The following is a 9,040-nucleotide window of genomic DNA, read 5'->3' as shown; positions in this document are numbered from 1 at the left end:
TTGGAACAGTTTCTGTGATATGAAAATGGTGTGATTGATAGCTGTTGAAATATGAGTGATAGCTGATCCCTGGGCCTCATGTCCCTGTGCTCAGAAAAGAGCCTGAGCCCAAGACAGCTGGGGAATCCTCCTAGGCTTTGCAAACCCCTTCGGGTAAGTTCATTAGCAAGTAAAACAAATATAAATCAGTTTAAATAGGAAGCTAGATTAAGCTGAATAGTTTGAGAGCTGCCCTAGATAAAGCTGTCACAGCCCTTTTCCATTGACATCAGTTAGTTTCCCACCTCCAGAGTGTGCCTGCTGAACCTCGTGCTTTCTGCTGTGCGCTAATGGAAACTGCTTGGACAGATTACCTGGAGCAAGGAGATGAGCCTTGTGTGCAGAGGCATTTATTCACTCCCTCTTGTTCTGATTGTGGGGCTGCTTTGGCAACATTTTGGCCAGATTTTCTAACCTTTTCAGGTGTTACTTAGACCCAGGTTTGTTTGACTGAGAATTCCTTGTGCTGGAGCCTTTCCTTAAATAGCTCCAAGTATTTTGGCAATATAAATTGTAGCTATTTCTGCTAATAGGTCAATTTTGAGAACTAAACTAATTTTTGTATATCTGAAAAATAAAAAGTGTCTCTGAGCAGAGAAGCCTATTGGAAAAATTGTATCCAATTTTCTTTTTGATTGACTGATGTGCTAAGGCCATGGGAAGGCTTTGTAGGCAAGAGAGTTGTATCTGGAACCTGGAGTACACTTGGCAGCAATATGAATTGCCAAAGATGTCTGAGAGAAATCGGTTTCCCTTGGTGTCTTGACCAGTTTGGTATGTAACATGAACCTCTGACCAGCACAGCAAGTGCTTCCAGCTGGCTCCTGCCCCTGGGCCCCACAGGCACAGTTCCACATGCAAAGGAGCAGCACATGAGATGGCTGGGTTGTCAGAGAATGCTCAACTACATCTAATTTTTAGGGGCCAAATATAGTCTCCGCTTTGATATTTGGAAGAAAGACTCCTGTGTGTAGCAGTTAATTTCTGGCAGTTGCTATTGCCTTTGTAAATGCCTGGGGTTGCCACTGTCTGCCAAGTACATATCCAGTGGGGCACTCTGATCTGCCCATCTCTTCACAGCCTTATGGTCCCTTTTCTGAATTTTTTGCAGAGAAGTTCAGGATGGCAGTTGCTGGAGCTGGGACCATGCAATTCTGTGGCTTATAAAATCCCTTAGGTTCATGATGGCCACAGCCACCTTCTAGTCAAGATTCAGGATATGCTTCAGGTCAGGTTATGCATGTCTCATCTTTTTCTTACCTCTCATCTGCAGTAACACCTGATTACGCCTTCTTTTGCAGCAACACTGATGCTTATGCAACTCTGCCGCACTGTTTCAGGGAGCTGATCCAGCCAAAAAGCAAACTGAAAAAGAAATAGAGCTGTGTGAACCTGCTCCCCAGAAGGTCATGTAAGTGTTAGTGCTGGTCTATGGGAGGGAGTGGGAACACATATCCCAGCATGAGGGAAGAGCTTTTGCTGTGCATTGGAAGAGTTTATACTGCATACAACCTCAGTGATTTGGATGGGGAATTTATAACTGGGCACCTTACCTGAGTCACTGACTAATTGTTAATATTACTATGTTTGCCCTGCAGTAAGTAATATCAGGAGGCTGCAGGCGTGATAGGAACACCACTGTGCCTAGCTCTGTGTACACACCAGAGGAAAACTGCACAGTGTTTGCAGTCTCCATAGACGTGCCAGACAAATACAAACAATGACAACACAAACGTGCTTCGTTCAGAAGAGCCATGCTGTTCCTGACGAAATGTCCCTCACATCCCTTTTGCCCCGTATTCTGTCCAAGAAGGGCCATAGCTTTGGAGAGGGTGCAGGAAATACAGCACATATAGTGCCACTATATGAGGCACACCCTCACAGCTGCAGGGAAGCGGGACTTCTGGGCTGTAGGTTGTCTCCAGATCATAACAGTTGTTAAGGGACTTATCCTCCAGGAGTTTGCCTGAACTGAAAGAGTCCTGTCTTGAATGCCTCTGCATCAAGTCATTGCAGTGGGTTTCTCTCTTATCCAATGTTGTTTTGATTGTTCTTTCCTAAAAATTCACTAGATGTTCCTTATTTCTTGTATAGAGATAAGATGAACTGTTGTTTCTCATTCATCTTTTCCACAGCATTCATAACTTTGTCAACCAGTGTAAGTTATACACAGCTATATTAAATCCTTCAAGTGAGAGGTGACTCAACCTTTTATGACCTGAGCTGTTAGTTGGGAAAAACTGCAGCTATAGGGATGGGAACTGCATGGTCTCATTTATAAAAGGGCTGCCTCCTCATGACTCCCATGGTATGATCTGCTTTTAGTACTTCTGAGAGTTGAGGTACGTTTGCAGTTGTATGCTGCAAACTGAAAGAAGTATTTCTCTAGACACTGCTGCGGGTTTAGTTCTGTGACTTGGTTTAGAAAGACTGGGTTTTTTTTTGTTGGATTTAGGTGTTATGGGACACTTCTTTTTCTCTGAAACATTGCTCTGTAGTAGGAGTTTCTGTAATGAGTGCATGTATCAGCTTTTCAGCCACCACTGCCTAGTTCCTGGCATTCTAACTTAGCTACTGTCTATTTTATGTCATTAACCTGGGCTGTGAACTGCAGTTGAGGAGCAGATATATGTAGACCCCATGACCAGGCAGCAACCCTGGGCAGCGGGGCAAGACCAGCAGGGGCTGGTATCCTTTTAAACCGGTACTGTCAATCCTTTATTGTTAAACCATTTAAAAGCAAAGCAAGTGAACTACAAGCTTTAAAGGAGTGTACTGCTGCCCTCTTTTCATGAGGATCATGGTCATGTCTCAGATTGTGTCATCTGTTCAGGGGCACACTGTATCAGCTGCTGCAGATGCGTTGATGTCTTTACTGCTGGACGAATGCAGTGTTGTTTGGAAAAAAAAAAAGGGAAACATTTCAGGAATTGGCAAGTTTGAGAGGATTTCATCAGTTACTATCAGTTAGCTCTCAGGAATCCTTCAAGGAACAATTCCCTTAGTTCATTTCAGAACAGAACTGGAAAGTGAATGCTGTATGTCCTAGTCTTGTTTCCTGTGTAAGTACAAGTGATATAAAGTAATTTACATCACATATTTTCTTAAAAACTAACGATCACTTCCTTCCCCCATTCTTTAGTAATTCTAAGGATGTCATTAGATGTTAAATAAACTGGATTTGACACAAAACAAACTCTAAGAAATTCCCACTTCCCACCCCTGCTGCTCATGGCTGTTCTGCACTGCAGTTTGTCGCTGCTCTGGTTGTGCTGATGCAGCCATTTGTGGGCTTGTGCTCAAATGATCCAGGTTAAACATCTCCACACACAAAAATAACCAGCAGGAAAACCTTTTTTTTCTTATCAACTCAGATTTGCAGATCCAATCTGTTTTATTTGTACGCATCCCTCCACAAAGTCACACTGATGTTAAGTGAGGTGGCACCGAACTGAGGCGTGGAGAGGTGGGTGGCTTTGGACCCAGGTAAAATGGGTGGCAAAATGGGAGACTGAACACAAGTGTGTAAAGCAGTGATACTGGTAATTCCTGATGCACCCCGTGGCCTGATCCAGCTTCTGCTTTCTGTTCATATGCACACACAGAGACTCCAGATGGAAGTGGCCTCATCTGGTAGACTAGCTGTCAGTATAGTAATACTGAAGATGACATTTAGGGGTTTTATGTCATTCTGAGATGGTTTTATACCTGTTTTATATTTAGGAAGAAACCACCTGTGGTCTGTCACAGACTGTTTGAATAGGAACAACCAGACTATATATAAAAAAACTCAGCAGGACCCTTTACAGTGACTGGAAGGAAAATATGAAGTTTTAAAACCAGACTACTGATTTCAGCTGTATCTCTGTGTGTTTAAGTTGCATAAGTTCTCCCTTCATGCCACAGTTGTAGTGCCAACTTAGCTTTTTGGAAAGGACTATAGGCTCTGAAGGTAAGAGATACTACATAAACAGAAACTACGATTACAAGATAGATTCTGAAGATCACTTAGCATTTTTCCCCCCTTTGCTTACTGGAATAGGAGAGATTGAATGATTTTCAAGGCATAATGCTTTTTCTCCTAGGCTATGCAGTTCCTAGGCCTAGTACAGTAAGGTCTGATTTAAGTTGCTGCACAGTGGTCCCAGTCTCTCTTTGTTTGAGTTCTGTACTCACATTTGATGACCAGAATATCAAGAGGGGTTTGGTCTTTTAAATGCAAGGCCATGAAAAGTTGTTAAGTGTCTGTGCATTGTTGGATTGCATTCTGGTACCCTGGAGCCTGCTTAGGAGAGACTTTTACTTTCCTCTAACCTCCACAGATTTTGCCAAATCTGGATAACTCCAGATTTTGTCTCCTATGAGCACGCTGGTTAGAATTGATATGTAAAACCTCAAACACTCTGGAGCTCAACCAATTAAGAGAGATAATTACAATCTGGGTTCAGCGAACTTCCATTCACTTGCAGCATTCTCTAGTTTAAAGTTTCTTCAGAGGAGATGCAGGGATAACACTCCCGGGTGGGAACACTTCCCTTTTAAATTACTAAGCAACATTATTGTCTTAAATGTAGATTAGATAATTAGTGAGGTCAAGAGACCACACAAAAGATTTTATTGGTTTGAATAAAATGCAGCCTGGCATCAACTGGTATAGTAAGAACCAGATTTTCTGAGTTAGTATGAATCACCATGTTAGATGCAATTTCACCTTGTGTCTTTGCTCACACATCTACTGTGTTTCCAATTTATTATAGTGCTGTAATTATTTAAATACAGCTTTGCTTGCTATAGATACTGTATTACCTACCTCATTTCTATGTAAGGGCTTGGCTTTAATTTCCGTTCAGTCTTCATTCCATGCTTCATTTTTCTTTGACTTTTCTCTCCTTAGTGCTTTGTTTCTTTTTCTTTTTTTTTAAAGGTAAAGACATGAGTTTAACAGGTTGTAAATTATAAAGCTTGAGTTGTCTTTTTGCTATTACCCATGTGTTTTGGCTTTTACTACCTATTTGGCATGCACTACATTTTCATCCAGATGTAAGTAGTGCTACTAAAGTGAAAAAGCTTTAACTGTAATGTTTTTCACTAAGTTCTTGTGCTAAGGGCTGTAGATCCTCCCAGCCAAAGAAATTGTTATTCTCCAGACTATGTTATGAGTAGATAAGAAAAATTATGAGAGAAAAGATGCCATATCATCTGGATCATGTGCAAAAGGAACAGGGGTATTGGGAAGATGTGGTGAGAACGCATGTGCAGTTTATTGTAAGTTGGAAACTGAATCCAGTCACGTTGTTCCTGGTTTAGTATGTTACAAGTAAGAATTATCTCTCTTTCCTCCAGATTCTCCCACCCTAAATTTTGGATTGGCATGGTTGTTACACAGTACTTTAAATAATAGTATGTAAATTTTTACCTGAAAAGAACATGGAAAATTTTAAATAGATCCTTGTTTTCTGGGCAATGTGGTTAAAAAAGCATTGTCTTGCCTTTATTTGCACATGAGAGACAGGGTTCCTGCCAGCCAGCCATGGGAGCAGTGCTTCTCCCAAGTGAAATGCACTGCGAGGTGTTTAAAGCAGCAGAGCTGGAAGGGAAGGGAGGACTGGCTCTGCCAGTCAGGGAGACACGGCTAAATTGAGCGTTTATGCAGTGGCAGGAGCTGAATCATGTGCCAGACAAAGCAGACAGCAGGCATAAAGCCCAGTTAGCATCCACCAGTTATTAAGAAATATCTGACCACAGACATGAGGGTGACAGGATTGGATTTTATTTAATTCTTCACAGGTCTGTGAGGTTGCAACCCTGTGCTTTTACTTAGACCATGCCTCTTTCAGGCTAGAAGTGCAGCACAAGGCTGATGTGAAACCTGATTTTTGTTATCATGCCTCTCTGAAGTGATATAGCACCCAGCTTTAGCAGGTATGCTAGGTGTCCTTGTAACAGTGGGTATTCGAGGTACTTGGTGGGATAGGGAAAAGTTATTTTTCATTTTATGGACAGTTATTGCAGCACCAAAGTAAACAAGGCCTAGACCCTCAAAGGTTTTTGATGCCTGACTCTAGATGATTTCAAGGGCATTCAGGCCCTGCATATTTCTGAGGCTTGAGGCCAGTGTGATTTTGTGCGCTGTCACCAGCAGCACAGGCTGTGGTGCAGGCAGTGCTGGCTGGGCCGGGATTTCTAGGACCCAGGCTAGTGGCTTAACCGCTGGACTAGACTGCCTTTCCTAATCTTTTGTTCAGATCTCTGCCTTAAACCTGTCTGTTCTGCATGATGAAAACCACCACTGTGGTTTTTACACTGAAGCTGTGCCTCTCAGCTTGAAAAGACTATGTGCTTCTTGGGTATGGGAGGTCTGTTTTGTTGAACTTCTGCACTGTGGGAACGAAAAGCCCAAGCTGCAGTCCTGGGTGAGCAATACTCACACACTCACCCCAGACCTCTTCACTGATTAAATCCTGCATTGTGAGAACATAGACAAATAATAGCACAAATCGCCAGAAAATTTTGAACGTTTAGGTTGTGTTTAGCCCAAAAATCTTCAGGAAAGAGTCCTCAGAGTAAACAAACCGTGAAGTAGAGAGAAGAGTGTTTCTACAAACTCTTTGATCATGAATACACATATTATGTATCTGTGTGTGTAAAGACAGAGTTTAATAAAAGCATGGATAAATTCCAGGTAATTAGCAGACTGAATTTTGCCTTGGTTAGAGAATTCTGCTGAAGAAGTGTGCTTTTTTTAAAATTAAGTTTTCTTCTTTCTCACTTTAAAAAGTCAACAAGGCTACACTTTGCTTGAATCTGCCTGTGAGTTAGAGAAGACTAGTAGTAGATAATATTGATGGGAATTTAGAGAAAGGTGGAAAGAAAAGAAAAGAAAAAAGCCAACTGGGCACTGAGTATCTCTGTTCCCTTCCACTGCAAGGTTTATTGATGCTGTCTGCAGATTTGTGTTTGCTTTACTGCTGGTAGTTAGAACTGGTGATCAAAGGCTAGTCTAGCCGTACCCATGAAGGGACATAATTGGTTGGATTCTTTGAGTCCTCTGTAACAATACTTGGTTTTGTTGTGTTAGGCAGCACTCCACAAAGTGTAAAATGTTGTATGATTGCTGGGGCAGTCGGTCAAATGTTTTCTTCTTGTCTTGATTCCTTTTAAACAGGAAACCAGTATAGCTCAGAGACCAGGGATGAAAGCTTTAAACCTGGAGGGTGCCTTGCGCTTCCTGAGAATCTCACGGCGGAAACGTTCAGTCCCAAAACAGCTTTGCTGACAGATATATTTTTATAGCCTGTTATTTTCTCTCCTCATTCTTTGTTTCATTTGAATATAATAGGCTCTTTATTTTTATAATGCTCATCTGTTCCTGCTGTTTATATCCTCACCCAAAAATCATAATTCTCTGGGTTAGTTTCTTTTTTTTTTTTTTGACATCACATTTGGTTACTGCTGAACATATGTGCTACAATGCCTGTATAGAAGGGACATTGTTTATTTTTTGAGTAACAAATTTTCCATTTTCCTTTTTGTCTTTTCAAAAGAATCCCATATTCCAATTTGAACCAAAAGGTTATAGACCTATTTATAGTTTTTGAATTCTGGCAGTGATGTAAGCATGTTGTGCGGTTTTATGACTTCATGAGAGAAAAAGCTGGAGCTGCAGATGAATATATAAAAATGTTATTTTCCTGGTTCTTTCTTTAATAAATGAAGTGGAGAAAATACTTCTGATGCAGCTTCTCCTGGATGTAGCTTGTATATTCTGAGGACTGCTCCAGGGTCCAAGCAGACCGTGTCTTTAAGCTATTGAGGCAAGTTTCCCAGTAGATTCAAACATGATCAGATTCAATGAAACAAAATATATAGAATGACTTTATTGCTTTGCAATGTTTAAATGTGGAATATGACCCTCATGCTACTACTGAAGTTATTTTTCTTTTCCATATCTTCCAAAATTATCTGTTTTGTTTAGTCATTTAAAATTAATATATGCACAACTTTCTGGTATGATAGTTTTTAATTTTGACAAATAAGCAGCGTAGGGTAGAAACACAAGTTTTTAAGAAACATAGCATTGCACATATTCCGTTAGTTACAATTTGCCAAGAAGTGTTACAGAAGAGTGGGCCTCTGAAAAGCAGCATGCAGAAGACTCTCATGAAAGTGATGCAGCTACCTTGGCCACATTTGCAAGGACATCCCACTCTGTAAAAGTGTTCGAAAGAGATTTAAAACCTTTGTAAGAGGCAGGCAGCATGCCTGACACTTGCATTCTTCATATCCATTTTAGGGTGCTGTCTGTGAGACCTAGCCTCCCTCTGTTACCTCCAGCCCCAGGGGATGACGTGGTGGCGTTTGCCCAACTGCCCTTTGCACATGGGTGACTCTGGACCACGCCAGGTCAGTGTGACATAAATGCACCGCTGACATATTGCAGCAGACTTCATTGCAAGATATTGCCTCTTGAAAGCAAAGCAAGCTGCAGAGCCAGAGGCAGGTTTTGCTCTCCATGCTTCCACTGGCTCTGAATGACTTTTGGACAAATTCTTAAATCTGGTTCTTAGTGGCCCATCTATAGCAACTGCAGTGTCTGCCTCGGAGGGTATTTGAGAATAGAACTAGTGGGGAAAAAAAGACTTATTTCCCAGGAGAACTATAAAGATTAAAATGTTATATATATGTACATATATATGTGCATGTGTTTATATATAGAGTTATTTACTATAAAGCATAACTTTATACATACATGTAAATATATAAATTTACTTTCCAATTTTATTTTAATTAAAAACCCAGATAAAGAAATTCTTCATTACATAATATTTCCTCTTCTCCAGATTTGTTAAGACTTGGTCATAATGCATCTTATTGAGACAGTCAAACGCTTCACTGGAGTTTTGATACGCTGCGGAAAGAAATGGTTTTGCTGAAGTGAGATTTGCTGCTCAAAAGCTGTTTCAGGAATGCCTTTCTGTTGCATAACTTAATATAGTGCCTG

The sequence above is a fragment of the Phalacrocorax aristotelis genome, chromosome 3, assembly GCF_949628215.1.
Source record: "Phalacrocorax aristotelis chromosome 3, bGulAri2.1, whole genome shotgun sequence".
Taxonomy (NCBI): Eukaryota; Metazoa; Chordata; class Aves; order Suliformes; family Phalacrocoracidae; genus Phalacrocorax; species Phalacrocorax aristotelis.
Note: the sequence above shows the minus strand (reverse complement) of the source record.